The 22,243-nt window shown below is 42.1% G+C and overlaps 1 protein-coding gene across 1 annotated transcript in view; it reads right to left on the bottom strand.

The window, feature by feature from the left end:
* Window positions 1-22,243, bottom strand: part of ZNF704 (zinc finger protein 704) — a 229,849-nt gene that overhangs the window by 147,978 nt on the left and 59,628 nt on the right. The window lies entirely within an intron of this gene.

Here is a 22,243-nt window from a genome sequence, read left to right as displayed (position 1 = left end):
TATATGCAAATATAAAGGAATGAGTAGAATAATAAATATCAAGTTAAAATAGTACTTACTGCCAAATGACTGGTTTAACTTTTTTGTTGTTGTTGTATTTTCTTTCTGCTGCTTATCTATACTTAAAGAATGCTTGAAATGATTATAATAAAAACACAATTAAATGTATAAGAAGAAAAAGAAAACAAAAAAGGGGATGACCAACAATATAGGTCACAAAACATTAATGAGGCTTCATTCATTTTTTTTAATTGATTGTTTCTATGTGCTGGATGAAAACAAGGAAGTTACTCTACTTGGTTTGGCAAGGAGCAAGCTACTAGCCATCTAAGACAGTGCAGTGTCACCCCTTCAGTGCTGACAAAGGGCAAGTGGTTTGTTGCTCCTGGCTACCCTGGGTGGTCTCTAATATAAATAGGGAAAGGGAAGCCATCAAACAATGTGGCAAACACATCACAATAAGGGTTGCATATGGAGAGGAATCATTGCATAGACAATGTCTTAGTCCATTCTTTCTGTTGCTAATAACACAAGAACACACATTGTGTGACTTTCTAAACAGAAGAGGTTCATACAGCTCAGAGTTTTGGAGGCTCAGAGGCCCCCATCTGGGGGGGCCTTATCGCTGGCAGAGTGCATGTCCAGAGGCAGGGACTGTGCATGTGTGCGTCTCTCCTGGTCTCCTCTGTCCTAATAAAGCCACCAGCAGTCAATCACCGGGTTCCTCCCTGATGACCTAATCGATTCCTACTCACCTCCCTAAGGTGACCATCACAGATCAAGTTTCCACCTTCCTACTACCTCACAACGGGGATCATATTTCAGGGGACACCTGAACCACATCTAAAACATAGCAGACAACAGCTGAAATTTATACTTGATTCACATTTAAAAATTGGCATTAATTGCTACCTTTGAGAGGTAACAACATTACAAAACTGGGAAGGTCTAGCCAATTAAAATACAAATAAACTAAATGTACAAATACCATAGGAGAGGAGTTTGAAGGAAATTTTCACATTTTCTGGTTGAATTCTGACTTTTTTGTCAGATGATCTGTTTCTTTTTTTTCCTTTACCTTTTAAAATGTTTATCTTTATTGATGTCATGTTCCTGAAAGCAGAATGGCAGAGAGAAGCTGAGACAGAGAGACAAAGAGAGACCTTCTATCCTCTGGTTCACTCCTCAAATGTCCACAAGAGCCAGGGCTGGGCCTGATCAAAGCCAGGAGCCTGCAATTCTATTAGGTCTCCTATGTGGGTGATAGGGTCCCAAGCACCGGAGTCACAATCTACTGCCCTCCAGGATGCCTGAGCAGGGAAATGGATTTTGAATGGAACTAGCCAGGACTTGAAGCAGCACTCCTATATGGGATGTGGGTGCCCCAAGTGGTGGCTTAACCCATTGCACCACAATGCCTATCCCCAATCAGTTTAATACTAGTAACTTCAAGGCAAAAACTTGAACTTCTTCAATTCAAATGGCTTTATGAAGAAATACCCCAATATATAATCATTTGTAGTCTGATTTTTGAATGACGATTATGTTAAAAAAATTAGGTCAAACTGATCAAACTGTTGTTCATCTTATAGCTCAGAATTTTAAAAAAACCTTTCTAGAAAATAGCTCATAAAATAAGACAATCACCCAATATAAAGACTCTGCAGAAGACAGATCAACTCTTTTGAGCAGCAAGATATCACACTGGAGGAAAACTAAAAAGTTATTTCAGTTTCCCAACATGTCTAACTTATCCCCAGGGAGAAAGCTATGCACCATGGAATGAAAGCTTCTAGATGGAGATCAAACAGTAAAACTGCCAAGGTCTTTTCAAACAAATGCAGTTAATTACAGATTCCGTTTCTGTTTGGACACACACAAAGCTGTGCCTGGGAACAAACCAACAAGTGGCTATGTAATTAGCCATTTTCAAAAAGTGTGCCACTGTTAATATGTAAAATGATGCAACTGCAACTAAGCTGGAGGCTCAGGGTTGGAGAGAACCTTTAGGATTACTGTTTTCCCTGTCCAAGTCTCTATGGTGCCATGAGTAGGATTCCAAGGAACGTTTTCATGTATATCTATGGTGCTTAAAACATTCCAGGGGGGCAGAAGTACAGTGGGGAAATGATAACTGAGAACATCGGTGTGCAGACAGGAAAAATGAGTGACAGATCTTACTCCCTGAATGCAGCTAGGATCCAGCTGTTTGGGAATCTCCCCCTGCTACGCCCCACCCCCATACACACACAGGCAGCTTACATGAGCAGCGGCAGGGAGATCCAGTGGGGTCACACAAGGAGCCCCAGCAGCTACAAATGAAGAGGCGATGCAAATGAATGACCAGGGGGTCCTGAATGGAATCTTTTGCTTTTTAAAAATACTGTTTGCCCCACTTTAATGGCATAGAATAAAAATGGCACTATAACTTGTAATTTTGAGATATAAAATGTGAAAACATAAAACAAGGGGTTATAAATCAGCTGGAGACCAATTAAAATACTTAGACTGTCATTCAAAAACATTCCACAGAATGTAATAAAATGAGTGGGTGGCTGGTTCTATTTTAATAACCAAAGCCTGCAGGAAGATTTTATTTTTTCAAACTATCAGCCAAATATATCCAGGACTAACTGGAACATTGAAAATACAATTTTTATATTATGCTAAGCAAAAAAAAAAAAGAAACAAAATGCTTCAAAAGACTCCATTTGTATAGTATTCTGATTCACAGGCTCAACTGAGGTCAGTTTATCTTCGGTGCTTTATATTGATAAATAGTATTTGTGCAGGTAGTGTAATAATCAAATTAGGCTCAATGGTTATCTCACCATTTTATGATAAATATAAATGTTCCTCAGTGAGGATTCACTGGCATTGACAGGAGTTTTTCATTGGGCAGGACTGTTTTGCACAACCAGAACTGGCCCCCAGACCTGTCCAAACGCTTCTTGTGGGCAGAAGGGGATCTGCTTGGAATCACTCATTGAAAACAACTGATTTTGAGTGCTCTGTGTTTTTAAATGTAACTGCTTCATGTGAAGACTAACCCTTATCTAAAAAACAAAATCTGGAAATTACTGTTAACACTCCAAACTGTAGGATTCTACTGGATGATATAAATAAAGAGTTACAAGGAATAATTATAATCTTGTCTAAGTTGAAGTATTAAATGATACAATGTTTTAAAATTGAACTTGGTTTAAATTTTTAGACATGATCCCTAAAGCAGATGCTGACTTTTTAAATAAGGAAATACTGATTGATGAATCCTAATGCTTTGTGATTATCCATGTAAAAGGGATTTTAAGAACTTGACTTATACAAGTGTCTAAAATATCTGTAAAATCATAACAGAATGGAGGACTTGTCAATGGAGGTTACACTAAGAGTGGAGTAGAAGGACCTTTTGTCTTTTTTTTTTTTAAAGATTCTTTTATTTATTTGAAAAGGCAGTGTTAACAGAGGGAGAGAGAGAGAGAAAATTTCCATCCACTGGTTCACTCCCTAAATTATAAGATCCCCCAGATACTAAAAAATTTAGGAACCAACATGAGGTTTGCTAACATTTTATGCTGTTCACAATACAACATTAAAAACAACTTATCAGTTATCACTGTGATTTCTAACACAAAAATGCAGAACTGTCCATCATGCTGAAAGCTTCACCATGGATGGGGTGAGGGGGTGCTCTGTACCATTTGATTTTTCCATTCATGCCTTGTTTCTAAACACCATTGCAGTCACCGCTGTGGTGACCATTGAGATTTATCTCTCTTCCTTTTAAAATGCTATTGGGATATAACTAAAAATGATATCAAACCGTAAAAATTAAATTTCTTACCCCTGAAGCACACAAAGCCTTGGTTTATAAAATTTAACCTTTCATCAACAGGTCAGTAGTTGCCTGCTGTGGAAGTTTCCTGCTTGGGGACCCACCTTGCCACTAAAACAGTCATCCCAAGCGTCTCCCTAGCACATGTGACTTGTGGTGCTGCATATCTGGGGAGCATGAAGAACAAACTGGAGTGAAGAAACATCTGTTCTCTGATAAGACACAGCACGCTCAAGCCCACAGGCTGGAACCCACACCAACTCAACTGACAGGTCTTTGGCCACTGTAGCCATCAACTACCTTATGGTTTCTGGAATAGTGGGAAACACATCATTGCTCTAACATCTCCTTTTCAGTAACAGGAAATTCTACTTGGGAGAATTTCACTCAACAGAGAGATGGAGAAAGTCCTTGAGAGTCTAGGAATGAACATAAGAACTCGTATCATCTGACTGTAGGATGCTTGTTTTTTATTTTCTCACTAATTTGCTTATAGTATTCCAGAAAGTACCAGAAAAACAAAGATAAATTGTTTAGCATTCCACCCACTAAATTAGGTATCAAATTTCCTAAATATTGATCTGAATTCTGATTATGGTCAACAGAGGCCTCATATGGTCAAACTGACATGAAATTATGCTGATTTGTTTTGTTTTGTTTTTGACAAGCAGAGTTAGACAATGAGAGAGAGTGAGAGAGAGAGACAGAGAGAGAGAAAGGTCCTCCTTCTGTTGGTTTCCCCCCACAAATGGCCACTATGGCTGGCGCCCTGCACCAATCTGAAGCCAGGAGCCAGGCGCTTCCTCCTGGTCTCCCATCAGGTGCAGGGCCCAAGGACTTGGGCCATCCTCCACTGCACTCCCGGGCCACAGCAGAGAGCTGGACTGGAAGAGGAGCAACCGGGGCAGAATCTAGCGCCCCAACCAGGACTAGAACCTGGGGTGCCGGCGCCGCAGACGGAAGATTAGCCAAGTGAACCACGGCGCTGGCCTGATTTTTTTTTTTTTTTAATCTTTAATTTTTAACTGTCTTCCTTTAACCCAAGATTCACACTCAGCCCCTGTGGATCTGCAGACAGCAACACACCACACTGGTTGCAAAGCTCACCCCCTAAGCTGCCACCTGCTGTTGCCTCCCACCTTTGATCCTTTGCCATCACAGTGTCATCTTCAAACAGCACTGCTGTGTTCTGACTGCAAAAACAAGTGTACTCCTCAGTGGAAAAATACCACATTCCGGCCTGGTGAAGCAGGTGGTGTGTTTCATAGGATGGAACAGAAAGTAGCATCTCTTCCTCTCAAACGAGAAGGAACACTATTAGCACATCAGCACATCAAGTCGTGCACGATGAATTTTAAGTGCTGCCTCACGAATGGAAATGTGGTAAAATCTGAAAAATCAGCTTTTAGGAAGTGCTTAAGTCCGTTGTTCAATCCCAAACTCTTAGCTTTTTCCTAAACCAATTTTCTCATCTTTCCAATCAGGGGGATGCAGCAGATGACTTTCAAGATGCTCACGACCGCTTCTGTTCTGTGAGATCTGAAACCTGACTCCTGCAGCAACATGACAGCCATGACGGCGAAAGACAAAAAGGTCTACGCTTTTTCTTTATATGGATAATTAGAATTAATATAATTAAATTATTTCCCTGAAGCAACAAACATATTTGGATATCACAGTAGCTTCTGCAGACCCAGAAAAATCTGCATTTTTCAGTTCTTCCCTTGAAAGAAGTTTCCCCCTCCCCCAATGAATGCTGGCTCCTGGGAAGCTAACTAGGCCCAAATGGAGTCTCAGTAATGTGGAGACAAAAGCCCAGGACCAAGAATAGAAGCCACCCCAGCCACGGACACATCCTGCCAATGCAGAGACCACCTGACGCTGGCCAGGTCTGAAGAATAAAGCTGACACCACACGGAGCAGCATCCATTCTGGCAGCAGCCTCCCCCAGTGCGGCACTTCCAGATGTGACCACTGTGATTCAGGGTCATGCACCCTCAAGCTGATACCACGCACACACAAAGCAATCACGTCTCACTTTTGCAGTTTTCCTACACACTGTTGGAGTCACTGAAGCAGAAACTCTGGTTTTGCTACGTATTCAGGGACAAACTTACAAGCTGGTGTGGCTTCACCATTGAGATCAAAGGAAGTCAACAGTAGACTCACTGAGCTCAACTGGGCATGGTTCCATAGCATGCAAGCACCACCATTCCTAGAAGGTAATGTCTTCTATCTACAGTCTGTGAGCAACAGAAGGAGTGATTCCATATAGAAAATTCTGACTTGAAGCAGCATGCACATCAGTGAAAAGGTGTGGAAAACTGTTCCTTCCTGGTATGCTGGCTTGGCCTCTTGCTTGTCCAGAGGGGCAGGAGAAAGCCCTGCCTCTTGCTGCCACGTTCCGGCAGATCCAGTGGCTCATGACTAAGTATAATCTGCCTTGAGGTGACGAACAAGGCAGGAAGACCTCACAGCTGAGTATGAGTGCTGAGAACCCACATAATTGGATTCCTATAGAAACCCATCCAGTAAAGAGTGCTTTCTAACTAACAAAGAGCGAGCTTACTGAAGTCTATAGAGTAAGCCTCAGCACACCACTGCTGCTTCTACATGGGCCTCCAATAAACATATCTGACAAAAAAATAACTAACCAATAGATAATGAAACAATATTTAAAGCAGAAAATGTGGACAAAAAATGTGATAGGTTAGCTTGTGGATATATCAGCTCTGCTTAATGTGTTTTTTATTTGCATAGAAAAATAGTTGAAGTATACAAAACATAAAGGTGCTCACATATTGTAAACCACTGTCTGATGTATTGATAAGACAAGATGACCTATCTTTTTATATTACTGTGGTTATAAAAATATTGACAATATAGTAATAAGTTAATACTTTGTAAACATTAAGTTGAATATTTTAGAAGTCACAAAATGAGCTTTTACTTCCCTTGTTTCTTGAAATGATACTCATCCCAAATGATCTACAACTGAAGGTAGAGAGCTTTTTTTTTAAGTTGTGAGTTTTACTTTATTTTGTTTAAATTGCCTACAAAAAGGGGGGGGGGGCAACAGTTGTTAATGAAAGGTGAGGGTGGATTTGAGGCTTAACATATCCATGGTGAATCACAAAAAATGCATCCCTTCCAGGTTTCAATGCTCCCCTTCAACTCCAAATGTTAGTTTTCAAGTTGTAGTATTACCTGGAGATATGTGGAAAATATGATTCCACTGTTAGGAATGAATCAAAAGGAAACTTGTTAGCCAAACCTATGGGAGAAGATAAGTCTTAAACACAATTTTCAATGTGTGTGTGTGAGATGCTCTCTATCATAGTTTAGAGGCACAACAAAGGCTAAAGGCTGTGCTCTCCACACCCCATCCACCACCCTCTTTGTAAATGCCGCACAGCTGTCTGGCACTTTCAGCGATAGCTTGGTATGATCATTAACACAGCCTGCTTTTGTGAAATTACATTGCAAGTGCAATGAATTGAGATGATCCTTTGAAAACCACGTAGTTAATGTATTTGCCAACTGTGTTTAGAGAGAAGAGCTCCACCACGAACAGTTCACAATTACCAGTATTTAAGACTCAGTTTTGTGCTGTATTCATTAACTTTGAAGAACTCAGGACAATCTGAATACATCCAAGTAACACTAAATATTAGTGTTATCCTGGTATAATCAATCCCAACAAGCAAAAACACATGTATTTACCATGATTTGATGTAACCTCATATTCTGTAGATGAAGGCCACACTTTCCTTTAAAAAAAAAAATGTGCTAGCATATTAGATGTTGAAAGTAGCAGATGACCTTTAAGATGCTATTCTTAGAAAGGGGCAGTAAAAGCAGGCAAGTCCATCACAGGATGGATACTATTTTGGGAGTTGATTTAGGAAAGCTCAGTTCCTGAGCTCCATCAAAGAAGTGGACGGTTGCTAAAACCAGTTAAGACAGATACTGAGTGAGGGAGCAGTCAGAATCTTTTCATCACTTAGGGATTAAGCTACACAAGTGAACTCTGCCCTCAGGAAAAGCCAATATATCAACATCAAGATGTAGACAGGTGGTTATTTATTTTGAAACAAAGTATGTTAAAATAGCAAGCACTTCTAATGCATTTATGTACCCTATGGTTAGACTAGTAAGTTGTCCACTCAGTGTTTGCTTGTAGCATGCTGGCCTTCATTGAAGCTGTATTGTTGACAGCATCTTAAGTTCAACATGCACGTAACCAAATCCCTGGCTTCCCTCTGCCCTCATCTACTTTCTTCTGACTCCTGATTTACTTAATTTTTTTTTTCAATTGTGCATCATTAACAATTTTTCCCATCCAGAGGCTGCAACCAAATTTCTGGAGTCATTCTGACCCTGGCACCCTGATGAAGCGCCCCACTTCCTCTACTCCCACCCAGTTTCACTCTGCACCTGGTGCGCTGCAGCCCTCGGCCCTGACGCCTTTGCACTGCTTCAACATTTCACCATGACCGCACTCAGATTTCTAACTCTGCCTCTGAATTACTGTTCCGCTTCCACATCAAATCTCGTATACACTTCCTCCTTACCTCCCCATCCCCACGGGACTCCAGTCACTTTCTGAAATGTCAATCTGACGGGATCACCTGAAGAGCTCTCCTCCATACAGCACAGGTAAAAGACAAATTCCAAATGTATTCTAGGCTAAGCCTAAGCCCACAGTCTTATTCCTTAATATTGTCCCACCCAGAACTCTTCTTATAGGATGGGGGAAATAAGTTAATTATTTAAAACAAGAATCAGTAACTGTTTAAGCCAGTAACAACATAAACCCTTTGTACCTAAGAATCTTTTTTTTGACATATTTGTTGCCTTTCCTAGTTTGTAAGTAGAAAATACTAATCAACTATTTTCTTACTACCATACATTTAAAAGAAGCATAAGCAAATGCATTAGGTGTGGTAAGTGTGATCCCAGCCTGAAGTTCAGTGCAGGTTCACTGACACGTCTGAACTGTTCTCACGGCCCACGACTGTCAGAAGCATCACAAGACCTGAAGCTCTCTGAATCTCTGGAAGCTGCTTCCATGGTGTGGAAGAACCAGGACTCTGACAAGCCCCACTTAAGCTTTCTTTGATTGAGACAGAATTAAAACATCTTCACAGTAATTATAATTCTACAAAACATCAGTGATGTTTAGGGGACATACAGGAATCACGCTGCAGATTTCCAGCTAAAGGTATTTGGGTCCCACTCTTCCAACTAAATAAACCCTGACCAACAGCACTGAAAGCCCTCCCTCCCTCCTTGCTGCAGGATGCTCTCTGCAGCCCCAGCAAGCATTTAGAAGAAACACCGCCATGGAAACCTGCACGCCCACACCCAGGTCTGGGGGAAAATGACTGTCTTAGGGATAAATGATAAGTTGGACTAAAATACAAATTTGACCAGTACTTTTTTTTTAAAATATATATTTATTTATTTGAAAGGAAGAATTACAGAGAGGCAGAAGCAAAGAGAGAGAGAAAGGTCTTCCATCCGCTGGTTCACTTTCCAAATGGCCACAATGGCAAGAGCTGGGCCAATTTGAAGCCAGGAGCCAGGAACTTCCTCTGGATCTCGCACTTGGGTCAGGGGTCCATGGACTTGGGCCATCTTCTACTGCTTTTCCAGGCCATAGCCGAGATGGGGTTTGGAAGTAGAACAGCAGGGACTCGAACCGGTGCCCATGTGGGATGCTGGCACCACAGAAAGCAGCTTTACCCAGTATGCCACAGTGCCGGTCCCCTAACCAATACTTTATTCTGAAGCTACATTGTCCATTACAGTGGTCACCAGCCACATGTAGCTATCAATTACATGCAATGTGCATATTCCACATTGATATGTGCTGTAAGGATAAAATATACTGGATTTTAAAGACTTAGTATGCAAAAAAGAATGTAGACTGTCTCATTAATAACTTTTATATTGATTGTAAGTTGAAATAATGATATTGGGATATGCTACGCTAAATAATAACATGATGGTAATGTTATTTTCACCAGTTTCTTTTTCCTGGTTTTTTGAAAAGATTTTATTTATTTATTTGAGAGGTAGAGTTACTGACAGTGAGAGAGAGAGACAGAGAGAAAGGTCTTCCTTCCGTTGGTTCACCCCCCAAATGGCCGCTACAGCTGAAACTACGACGATCCGAAGCCAGGAGCCAGGTGCTTCCTCCTGGTTTCCCATGCGGGTGCAGGCGCCCAAGCACCTGGGCCATCCTCCACTGCCTTCCCAGGCCACAGAGAGAGCTGGACTGGAAAAGGAGCAGCCAGGACTAGAACCCAGTGCCCATATGGGATGCCGGTGCCACAGGTGGAGGATTAACCTAGTGAGCCACAGCACCTGCCCCATCTTTTTCCTGTTTTTAATGTAACCTTTATAACATGTATAATTCCCTAAGTACCTCGTATTAAATTTCTACTGTAAAGTTCTGCTCAAATGTAATTCTTTTTAAATAAACAAATGAGCAATGTATTGTTTAATTATTATTTGCCTTTCTGTAATGAAAGCACACTACAGAATCAATGAGGATGGGTTAGCTGAGGAGTGGGAGGTAGTGAGAATTTGATTATTTCTACTACCTGTTTAAATTTTGAACAAGTGTAGGGAGGAAAAAACACGTCATATCAAACATAAATGTGGGGCGGGCACTGTGGCGTAATGGGTTAAAGCCCTGGCTTGCAGCACCGGCATCCCATAGGGGGCACCAGTTTGAGTCCTGGCTGCTCCACTTCCAATCCAGCTCTCTGTTATGGTCTGGGAAAGCAGTAGAAGATGGCCCAAATTCTTGGGCCCTTGCACCTGCCTGGGAGACCTGGAAGAAGTTCCTGGCTCCTGGCTTTGGATCAGCTCAGCTCTGGCCGTTGCAGTCATCTGGGGAGTGAACCAGCGGACAGAACCAGCGGACAGAGTCTCTACCTCTCTCTCTAACTCTTTCAAATAAATAAGATAAATCTTTTGAAAAAAAATCTGAATGCATACCAGTTATAGGTAATCTGCTAACCATTCCAGAACATCCCTACATGTCCAATCCAGTCCACCTAACCACAGTACTCCTGGCCCACCTAATGTTTCTGTTGTTAAATTTTCTCCACATCACAGCCAGAGATGATTTACGTGGAAAGGCATTTACTAATTATCCAAGGGCTCTTTGGAAGTGAAGCCTGCAAATGCCTCAACTTCACAACTTCAGAATTTTACTTCCTAACTACCCACAGATCCAAAGAACATGTGCTTCATTAACAGAAAAGTTACGTAAAGTTTTTTCAAAATTCATATCAATGGCTAAAATTCTAAATTCACAATGCAGGTCTAAATAGGTGGCACATTCTAATCTGGCATCAGTGTGCCCAATAAAAAAGGCATATATTAAACAATTATTGGAAATTAATTTTAAATGTCATATTTAAAGTCAACACAGATAAGCATGTAACATTCTCTTTTAAATACATATATGGGTGATGATTTAAGTGGTTGGGTCCCTGCCACCTTTGTGGGAAACCTGAATTGAGTTTCCAGCTGCTGACTCCTATCCTAGCTCAGCCTGCCATTTTGGTAGCAAACCAGTAGATGGGTAGATCCCTATCTATCTCTCTGTCACTTAAATAATAACACACACACCTACATACACATTTCATAAGCCCAGTTTTGTGTCGCCTAACACAAAATTTCTTGAGTTACAATCAAGAAAATAAAGAAACATCAATCAATGTTATCAGTGCTAGCAAAGGAAAGAGAACAGTGACTTAGAAAAATTCTGTCTTACCTTGTTGACCTCCTTCACATTTTTACAGAATGCTGGAAGAGTGTAGAGGCAGCATGTGCGCATCTAAATTACAGACATCCATCTACAGGCACTTGGCAGGAGGACAGAACTCCTCGTACAAACAGCAAATAGAAACTCCATCATTCCACGTAATACAGTTTTGCCCCAGAGTTAGAAGGGAGACAAGAACTGCCCTCCACTTTCATGGTGAGTTCTGGTCTCACGGGTGATTGAACAGACTGTGACTGAATAATTGTGTGTCTCCACCTAACCTTGATTTACTTGTTGACTTCAGAATCTAAGTCCCAGGGAAGCGGGGACTTGATTGTGTTGTGACAGCAGCATGTATTTCACTGAGTCACACGACCACCCTTCTCTTCTAGAGACATCCTTTTGGCTACTGGGTAGCAAACTGACTACAGCAAGAAAGCAGTGCCAACAACTACTTGCTGCCCTGGATTACTGACATGATGGAGAGGAACAGAGTTGGATAAAGCTTTCCTGGAAAAGATGTAACTACTTTATGGAGACTGTGTCTGTTCATATGGAGAGTCTACAAATTATATAATATTCTTCAACATCATTAGGTATGTTTGTATTTCCTTCCCAATATTTTCACAAAAATAAAAGAAAATGTTCTAAAATTTAAATGCTTTCTTTTTTCAAAAGAAATGTTTAAAAATGTTAAAATGACTTTTTTCCGTAGTTTTATATTGGAGACTTGGAAAGTTTTTAATGCTTTTAAATATTTGCTCTAAGAACCGCAAGGCTTCTGGAGACTCAGAAATAAAAGATACCAATTTTGGCTGGCGCCACGGCTCAATAGGCTAATCCTCCGCCTGTGGCATCGGCACACCAGGTTCTAGTCCCGGTTGGGGTGCCGGATTCTGTCCCGGTTGCTCCTCTTCCAGGCCAGCTCTCTGCTGTGGCCCGGGAGTGCAGTGGAGGATGGCCCAAGTGCTTGGGCCCTGCACCCCATGGGAGACCAGGAGAAGCACCTGGCTCCTGCCTTCAGATCAGCGCAGTGCGCCGGCCACAGCGCGCAGGCCTCAATGGCCATTGGTGGGTGAACCAACAGCAAAGGAAGACCTTTCTCTCTGTCTCTCTCTCTCACTGTCCATTCTGCCTGTCAAAAAAAAAAAAAAAGATACCAATTTTGCCATATATCACTTAGCTCCTAATGTGACACAGCTCCTATAAGTAGTAGACTGTAAGTAAAAGACAAAGGGGAAAATACAGACACCACCACTGAAATTTGTAGACAAATTAGTTCACACTTTTCCACTGTACACTTAAGATATGGCTTGTGGCTCAGTCATTTCCTAACTTTGAACTCAATGGTTAAGAGGGTTCTAAAAAATTCTTTTAAACTACAGTCATGTGTTGCATGATGATAAAGTCAATGACAAACCACATATACAGTGATGGTCCCATTAAGATTATGACAGAGCTGAAAAATTCCTTTTGCCCAGTGATGTTGTACCATTTAAATGTCCTTGTGGGAGCACAGGCATTACTCATATACTGGTGGTGATGCTGGTGAAAACAAACCTACTGCCCTACCAGTTGTATAAAAAGATAGCACACCCTGGGTCAGTTACATGGCATAGGAATCAAGACATCGCTAGGACACCCCCATGCCATCCTGGAGTGCCTGGGTTGGAGTCTCAGCTCCACTTCCAATTTCAGCTTCCAACTGAAGCAGGAAGTGATGGCTCAAGTACCTGTGTCCCTGCCACCCACATAGGGGACTTGGATTTAGTTCTTGGCTCTGGCTTGCCCAGCTGTTGCAGTCATTGAGAAGTAAAACAGCAGATAGAGATGTCTCTCTCTTTCTCATTGTGTGTGTCTCTCTTTGCCTAATAAATAAATAAAATTTTTAAAAAATATATAGCACATATAATTATGTATATAGTACACACTTGGTAATTACAAATCACTACTATACTGTAGTTTTTATTGTTATACTAGAGTATATTCCCACCATTAACAGCATGCCAGCAGCCTCACACATACCATGTCTACCATGTCTCTGAATTGCATCAAGAGGCCATTTTGGGTGATTGGTTTGGGTAGGTTCACTCCGTGATGGCAGCACAATGAAAAAATCCCTATCATTGCATTTCTCACAACATTTGCCATTAAGTGATGGGTGACTGTATATGATTTGCAGAATGGCATCCTATAAAGGAGACGATGATTCCATTTTATGTAGTGAGTGATAAATATGACATCACCGTATTTTAAAATCCTGAAATACAAACAGTACCATATGGTTTGTATCTTTCCAACTGCAAACTAACACTCTGTAGTATTCTAATAAACTGCTGTTGGGTCTAGGAATATTTTCGGCCAAATTTTTCTTTTTTTCTTATTATAACTGGCTTGCTAATAGATTTCTTTAGCTTTAGTGTTATAATTAGAAGACAGTTACTGCTTTGCATAATCAAATTGTAATTGCTATTTGGGTGACATCCAACCAATTTAAGCATCAGTACCTCAAAAAAAATAATGTCTGGCAAAAACAGGAGAACAATTGACATGCTCTAATGATCTAGGTTATCTAACAACGTTTGCCTAATTGCTGAATTTTTTTGGAGGCTGCATAGTCAGTGATATTACAATTATCAATGTATTATAAGTCATCACAGTTCGAAATGACAATAAATTAAGGTTTTCCAATAAACAATAATGGTGGAATAAGGAAAAAATCAATTTGGGTAAAAAACTTGTGTAGGTGTCTCATTTGTTCCATGTGTGCTCCTGGTTAAGTCATCTAACACATCTGAGCCTGTGTACTCATTGGTAAAATAAGAATAATGACATCTAACTATCAAGGACATTTGGCAATTTTTTAGATGCCTACTGGCTGGATTTGCTTCCTGTGTCTAAAGAATTTCCTAACACATATCCCTGTCACTTTAGAAGCCATACGCCCAGGTGCAGGCCCTAGTTCCATAAAGTGGATGAACATGATCATGTTTCAAGCCACCAGCTCTCCTCTGGTCCATTTCCTGACCTGGTCCTCCAGCCTTCCCAACCATGCAGGAGCCATGTGATCATTTTTCAAAAATTCCATCCATTGTGAAATCAGCCAGAGATATCTCCTACAGCTTATAACAATGAAGCCTCAGTTCTGCTTCAAAAATATATTCCTGATCTGTCCACTTCTCTTCATCCCAACTGTCCAAACCACCATGACACCTTGTCTATACCCACAGCAGTGGCTTCTTGATGGCCTCTCTGCATCCATTCTAGTCACGAAACCCCTTTCACATGTAATAGCCAAAGGGATATTTCAGCAATAGAAATGAACTCACGTCCTTCTCGACCATAAAATCCTTTGCATCGACTTAAAAACATCATTTAAATGTTTTGTTTAACACTCTCCATATCACCTACCATGTTTGGACTCCTGCCCACCTTTCCAATCTTTTTTCTTTTTTTTTAATATTTTTATTTATTTATTTGAGAGGCAGAGTTACAGAGAGAGGGAGAGACAGAGACAGGTCTTCCATCTGCTGGTTGACTCCCTAGATGACTGCGACTGTGGGAGCTGGGCCAATCTGAAGCCTGGAGCCAGGAGCTTCCTCCAGGTCTCCCACGCAGGTGCAGGGGCCCAAGCATTTGGGCTGTTTTCCACTGCTTTCCTAGGCCATAGCAGAGAGCTGGATAAGAAGTGGAATGGCCGGGAATTGAACCAGCACCCATATGGGATTCAGGCACCACAGGCGGAAGCTTAGCCCACTACACCACAGCGTTGGTCCTTCCAATCTCAAAAGTTCATCAACAGATGAGTGGATAAGAAAAATAAATAAAATGTAAGATATCCATGGAATGAATGAATGAAGGGCTGATGTATGAGGCAACATGAATGAAGCCTGAAAGTATGTGTCCTTTTATTCTGGGTTTATATCCCTAACGTATACTTCCTGGCTCTCCATAGGGATCAATGAAGCTAACATTTCCCTCTAGAGATACTTAAAAGACAACATATTTATAATCAGTTAATTCCTCATTCCCAATTTACAATCTCTTTTGGGAAGACTGTGTTTTATCTTTTATAACTGGGCATTATTAATTAATAAGTGATAAAACCTTTACAAGGAGAATCAGTCTTCTAGAGACGGCTGTCTCCTTTGTCAGCATTTAGTACTTGTAACCTCTGACCCAAATTGCTGCTCCCCAGTGATCCCACAAGTGGGGAAGAATTTTTCTCCCTGCTAATGACAGGTTTTTGGTTCCAATAGGAAATGCTGCTTACTAACATACCCTTTGACATGATCCACTTTTTTTTTTTTTTTTTTTGACAGGCAGAGTTAGAGAGATTGACAGAGAGAAAGGTCTTCCTTTTCCATTGGTTCACCCACCAGGGCCGGCACGCTGCACCGATCCAAAGCCAGGAGCCAGGTGCTTCCTCCTGGTCTCCCATCCGGGTGCAAGGCTCAAGCACTTGGGCCATCCTCCACTGCACTCCCGGGCCACAGCAGAGAGCTGGACTGGAAGAGGAGCAACCGGAACAGAATCTGGCGCCCCAACCAGGACTAGAACCCGGGGTGCTGGCGCCGCAGGCGGAGGACTAGCCAAGTGAGCCGTGGCGCCAGCCAGACATGATCCACTCTTGATTTAGTTTTCTTCACTGAAGAGCAAGAAGTATCTTGAGGAAAATTTTAAGTACCCCAACTCTATAATGTCCTCACCCCATCTCAAACACTTCCGTGCCCAAAACACTTTCTTCCTGAGATCGTTCAAGTCCAAGAGTAGGAGGACTCCCTTGCAGTAAGATTTGTACCACCCAACACCAAGGCAACACGAAAGAGACAGTTTGTTTTCTTTCCTCTCACCAATCAAAAGAATTGAGACCCTGGAGCTAGCCATTGGTTGCCATTTTTAGCCTCTTAAATGATGACAATTCCACTTGGGTTCCACTGACAGCCCTGACTGCCAGAGGAAGACTGGGCCATGCCTCAAGCCCTCAAGCCTGCACAACACAGCCCACTTTAAAAAAATCACTTACTAATTATGGCAAAGAGGCAAAGAGACACAAACAGGCCTTCCATCCACTGGTCCACTTCTCTAACGCCCACAATGACTAGAATTGGAACAGGCTGAAGTTGAGAGCTGACAACTCAATCCAGGTCTCCTATGTGGGTGGCAGGGACCCAATTACTTTGGCCATTTCCTATTGCCTCCCAGGGTGCACATTAGCAGGAAGGTGGGATTCAGAGCAGAGCCAAGACTTGAAATCAAGCCATCTGATATGGCATGTGAGCATCCCAACCAGTGTTTCAACTAGTAGGTCAAACACCTGCACCATGATGTCTGAGGATGTAGATGTATGATGTACAGCATCGCCCCTGTAACATATAAAGAATACTGTGGAGAAGGAAGGCAGCTGTGAGAATGTGCCTCCCAGACTCCAACAAAATGGAGCTCTCTGTTCAAGGGTGCAACCACTGGGCTCTGTGACCATTTGCTGCACACCAGGGCCACAGTTCCCATAGGCTGCTCCCAGCCACAGAGACTGCAGCAGGCACTGTGGCAGGGCTCCCGATGGCCTTGCAAGGCTATCGGTGGCACTTCCACCTGAGCTTCTCCCCATCCAGATGGGCTCAGACTTGATCTGACTTGCATTTCCCTCCTGCCCTGGCTCCCCTCCCACTCCTTTCTCCCACAGGCCTCTCCTAATGAAACCCTTGCATGTTTAATCCTGTCTTCGTATCTGCTCAGACCAGCCTAACACACCTAGATTAATAACTTACTTAAACATATATTTCCCTGAAGCTAGCAACTTTTAAATGAGTCCTCAGAAAATGAATCAATAGGGATTTTATATAGACATCAGACTTAAAGAGTTCCCCCTCCATTTCATTGATTCTCATCTCGAACAGATACCTACAGGGGCTGGCACTATGGTGTAGCAGGTAAAGCCGCCGCCTGCAGCACCAGCATCGCATATGGGCTAAATAAATAAAGATTTATTTATTTATTTGAAAGAGTTACAGAGAGAAAGAGAAAGAGAAAGAGAGAGAGAGAGAGAGAGAGAGAGAAAGAGAGAAAGAGAGAGAGAAAGAGAAAGAGAAAGTCTTCCATCTGCTGGTTTACCCTCCAACTGGCCACAATGGCCAGAGCTGTGCTGATCTGAAGCCAGGAGCCAAGAGCTTCTTTCAGGTCTCCCATGCAGGTGCAGGGGCCCAAGGACTTGGGCCATCTTCTATTGCTTTCCCAGGCCATAGTAGAGAGCTGGATGGGAAGTGGAGCAGCCGAGACTCGAACTGGCACCCATGTGGGATGCCGGCACTGCAGGCGGTGGCTTTACCACTACGCCACAGCACCGCCCCAGCTGCTCTACTTCTGATACAGGTCCCTGCTAATGATCTTGGGAAAGCAGTGGAAGATGGCCCAAGTCCTGAGTCCCTGCACCTGCTGGAGAGACCCAGACAAAGCTCCTGACTCCTGGCTTTGGATTGGCCAGTTCTGGCCATTGCAGCCATTAGGGGAGTGAACCAGTGGATGGAAGACCCTGCTGTTCCCCTACTCCCCTGTGTAACTCTTTCAAACAAATAAATAAGTCTTAAAAAACAAAAGACACCGGCCGGTGCCGCGGCTCACTAGGCTAATCCTCTGTCTAGAACCCTGTGTTCTAGTCCTGGTCGGGGCACCGGATTCTGTCCTGGTTGCCCCTCTTCCAGTCCAGCTCTCTGCTGTGGCCCGGGAAAGCAGTGGAGGATGGCCCAAGTGCTTGGGCCCTGCACCCACATGGGAGACCAGGAGGAAGCACCTGGCTCCTGGCTTCAGATCAGTGCAGCGTGCCAGCCGTAGCGGCCATTTGGGGGGGGTGAACCAACAGAAGGAAGACCTTTCTCTCTCTATCTCTCTCACTAACTCTGCCTGTCAAAAAAAAAAAGACACCAACAAAACACACGGATTTTAAATAGATGCATTCACCTGCAACCTGAATTACAAATTCATCCCCTATAATAACAAGGGAACACATTAGGAAATGTCGTGTGAAATTAGCTACTTATGTCTCTGTGTCTGATTCAACTACAAGCTCTTAGAGGGTTGGCACTCTATCTCATTTATCTTTTATTTATTTATTTATTTTTAATAGGCAGAGTGGACAGTGAGAGAGAGAGACAGAGAGAAAGGTCTTCCTTTTCCATTGGTTCACCCCCCAATGGCTGCTGTGGCCATGCTTCTCCTGGTCTCCCATGAGGGTGCAGGGCCCAAGGACTTGGGCCATCCTCCACTGCATTCCTGGGCCACAGCAGAGAGTTGGACTGGAAGAGGAGCAACCGGGACAGAATCCGGTGCCCCAACCGGGACTAGAACCTAGAGTGCCAGCGCCGCAGGCGGAGGATTAGCCTATTGAGCCGCAGTGCTGGCCTGTCTCATTCATCTTTAACAGTGCTGGATTTATAGCATGTGCTCAATGAATGTCTGTATAAGATGCAATCAAGGATGCTCATCCACAGTCACACACAGAGATTCAGCAAGGGAGGCATCTCCAGACCTTTCTAGGGATACGAAAAATAAAATATACCTATTATTTTCATTACGCAAAGTACAGGAAATAAAATTCAAGTTTCACTTTACAAACTAAAGAAAGTAAAGTTCAAAAAAAGTCTTAGATCTTATGGGAATAAGAAAGAGGGAAAGTGAGAAACATCGTAGGGAACTTATTTTAAACTGTTAAGGAGTTCTCCCGAAGAACACCCTACTGGCCTAGGATAGTTACTCTGCCTCTATAAGAACTGGCCCAAACATGGTATCTGAATTTAGGAGAACAAGTTACAATAATCATGTAGGTATATAAATACATCTATAGAGTATATATAATATATATAGTTATATATTTTACATAGATTTCCATATACCAGTGAATTTCACTATATTGTAGATTTACTCAAACTTCATTATTTTTACACTGCTAACAGATATAACTATATTCTTCCTTAATTAAAAAAAAAAAAAAAGAGAGGAAGAGAGGTATAGGTATTGGCCTACTAGGTGAAGACACTGCTTAGGCTATGGTGTATGGGAGTGGCTGGGTTCCATACCCAGCTCTGGCTCCTGATTCTAGTTTCCTGCGAATGCAGACGAGGCAGAGAGACGGCCCAAGCGACTGGGTTCCTGTCACCCATGAGACCTGGATTGAGTTTCTGCTCCCAGCTTTAACCTCTGTCCAGGCTCAGGCTGTGGAAGGCATTTTGGGAGTGAACCAGGGGATGGGATCTCTGTCTTCTCCCCTTCCCACCCCGCCCAATAAACAAACTAACAAACAAAAAGAAAATTCCTGGGGCTGGCGCTGTGGTGTATTGGGTAAAGCTGCCGCCTGCAGTGCCAGCATCCCATATGGGTGCCGGTTCCAGTCCCGGATGTTCCATTTCTGATCCAGCTCTCTGCTGTGGCCTGGGAAAGCAGCAGAAGATGGCCCGAGTCCTTGGCCCCTGCACCTGCATGGGAGAACCAGAAGAAACTCCTGGCTCCTGGCTTCTTTGGACTGGTGCAGCCCCAGCTGTTGCGGCCAATTAGGGAGAGAACCCAGAGGATGGAAGACTTCTCTCTCTCTCTCCGCCTCTCCTCTCTCTGTGTAACTCTGACTTTCAAATAAATAAATAATATTTTTTAAAAAAGAAAATTCCTGTATATTCCTATTGTTTCAAGTAAAGGATTTTATTAAAGAGGAAATATTGATCTACTTAGATAACACTGTCAGGGCTGACATTTATTAAATAACAGTAAATGGAAACAAAACAGAACAAGTTCAAGAGCTAGATCAGTATACTGGGGGCCGGTGCTGTGGCGCAGTGGGTTAATGCTCTGGCCTGAGGCGCCAGTATCCCCTATGGGCGCCGGTTTGAGACCTGGCTGCTCCACTTCCAATCCAGCTTTCTGCTATGGCCTGGGAAAGCAGCAGAAGTCTTATGTATTTCACCTAATAGATTAGTATCTGTATTATACCTTGTCATTAGAGAAGTTTTGCTGTACATTACTGGATTTAAAAATCTAATCACACCCTCCTCCTTTGGGTTAAGTACCTCACAAAAACATTGGCCTGTCTCATGTACTTTAAAGTACATTTTGTGAATTTGAGGAGGAAATATAGTCTGCATACCAAGGCAGGAAAGCCAGAGAACATTTTCCTTCCTCCCCTTTTCATTGTGTTCCCCAGAAGCTACTGCAAGTGGGGTGAAATTACAAAATAAAGATTTACCTCAATGTATGGCAATTTGAAACGACTAATTTCACATCTCTTAACACACAATCGTCTAATGAATATTTAGCACAAGTCCTATGGAACTGCAAGTTAGCACTAAGGGGAGTCTAATTTTTGCCCTACAGGCTAGGAAAGAAAATAAAAGCATAGCTCTTCATATTTCAAATTGTTAACATGCTATTATTCCTATGAGTCAACTAAATAACAGATATGAGTTGAGATGCTGAGAAGGTTCAGGGTGTGATAAAACATTTCACAAGGAAGCCACAGAAAAAGGCTCTAATCCTAAGTAATTTACCATGTGCTCTTTATGAGAAATTAGTAAAGCAAATAATTCCAAGTAGTTAGAAGTAATCAGTACTTGAAAAATTTAACTTAAAGTTTAAAGAAAACAAAGAGAGCTATAATTTTACACTGTCTGACAAATTTAGTAGCAGGACAAAATAACACGTCTAGAAGATACTTCTGACTTAATGTAGAAAGAAATGAAATTTTAATTACCAAAAGTGAACAGGTGGAAAAGGAGAATTGATTCCTTTTCCAAAGACACTGTTTTCCTAGTTAGCTGTCAGAAACAACTTGAACAAAAGCACCGCTCCTCAAACAATTGCTTATAAGGTTTTATATACATTATTTTTGGCAACAAAATGTGGAATGTATAAGTATTAAAAATCAGCAACTCTGCTGCAGCATTTCCTTTCTTTCCTTCATCTGGCAAATATTTACTGGGCCCCTAGAACCTCGTAAGGCACAGTCCTCAGCTAGAGAGAGGGCAGTAACAAGAGGGACTGGAATCCCTACCCACTGTAGAGATTACCTCCTAGGTGAGAAAAACGAAAAAGCCAATAAAGTAAGCAAAGGATCTAATGTGCGCATGGCACGACTGGTCCACTGTCATCTACCAAATACTGCCCTTTGTCTCCACGCTGCTAGATGTGAGTTAAATAAACTTATCATGTGACAAAGTTTTTTTTAAAATTTCAGATAAACTCTCTGGGTCAAGCTGTAAGATACAACTGCTTTTAAATGTTTACCATGATAAAAACCAGGGATCAACACACTTTTTTACATCTAGGCTTTGCGGGCCCCTAATAGTCTGTGCCGGGTATTTTTCATTTTTTTTTAATCCTTTGAGAATGCAAAGCCATTCTTAGCTCACAGGCTACACAAAAACAGGCCAGGGGTTGAATGTGGACTACAGGCAAGTTTGTCAACCTCTGACCAAAAGACCTGAATATGTTAGCTTTTAAGTGGCCAATCTTTTCATGTTTTCCATCTGTGTGGTTTTTTTTTTTTTTTTTTGGCATTTACTCTTTTGCTCTTTATTACTCATTTACCAAAGTCTAATAAAACATTCTTTTCCAGAGCTGCAGTGTGCGATGACAACAGT

Source organism: Lepus europaeus, chromosome 4 (genome assembly GCF_033115175.1).
Source record: "Lepus europaeus isolate LE1 chromosome 4, mLepTim1.pri, whole genome shotgun sequence".
NCBI classification, from domain to species: domain Eukaryota; kingdom Metazoa; phylum Chordata; class Mammalia; order Lagomorpha; family Leporidae; genus Lepus; species Lepus europaeus.
This window is presented reverse-complemented; position numbering and strand designations above follow the sequence as displayed.